Source organism: Esox lucius, chromosome 1 (genome assembly GCF_011004845.1).
Source record: "Esox lucius isolate fEsoLuc1 chromosome 1, fEsoLuc1.pri, whole genome shotgun sequence".
NCBI classification, from domain to species: Eukaryota; Metazoa; Chordata; class Actinopteri; order Esociformes; family Esocidae; genus Esox; species Esox lucius.
Window position 1 is genome coordinate 34,854,315 of NC_047569.1, and position 820 is coordinate 34,855,134.

An 820-nucleotide genomic window follows, 5' to 3' on the forward strand; every position below is an offset into this window, starting at 1 on the left:
TTTCAGGTACTGACAAATCACGTACCAAAAGATTCATGGTCGCCAGATGACACATACTGAACTCCATGAACGAAACGCGCAGGGAAAGATATCATGACACCTCACAGCAACCAGGAGAACTGCCAAGTGAAGTTGACTTTTTGTATTGATTGTGTGTGGTGTGTGCTAGCTACTTTAAGTGCTCAAATATACTCTTCTTTATCTCACTCTGTACCACTCTGTGCCAGACAGTAGACATTTGATAATTAGACATTTGTGCCATTTGAATGTCACCCACAGAAAATTACACAACCTGCAGTTGCCGAGGATGAGTTCCATGCACATGAAAAGCTTCTAGTACATTATTTTCTGTTAATTTGTACTCTTTTAATAGTATAGGACAAGATTATGGGTCAAGGGTTTGCAATCATATGACCAGTGAGTCATTGTTGTCTTTTCACAGGAAATGTACTTCAAAGTTTGCCAAATGTAAGTTTTGCAAAGGAAAATGTTTAATGAACAGCTGTAACCACCTTTTCTCCTGGACTTTAATATCAGGGAGATGTTTTAAACAATGTCTTTACAGGATATACATACAGTCTGAAATTGTAGACACAGGGCAAAAAACATTTAAGCCATGTGTTTCTCAAAGCTAATTTATCGATAGGGATTATGCACCGACCTGGCAACTACATGGCAAAAGAGTATGGAAAATGGTCTACAGACGATGTAAGCGTTCCCCTTTGTGGGATAGCAAATTGTTGATTAGATGATTAGGTAAACAAGGTGCCTGCCAGGAAAGGAAAAGGTGAATAAAAAACCCACACAGCTATATTTACTG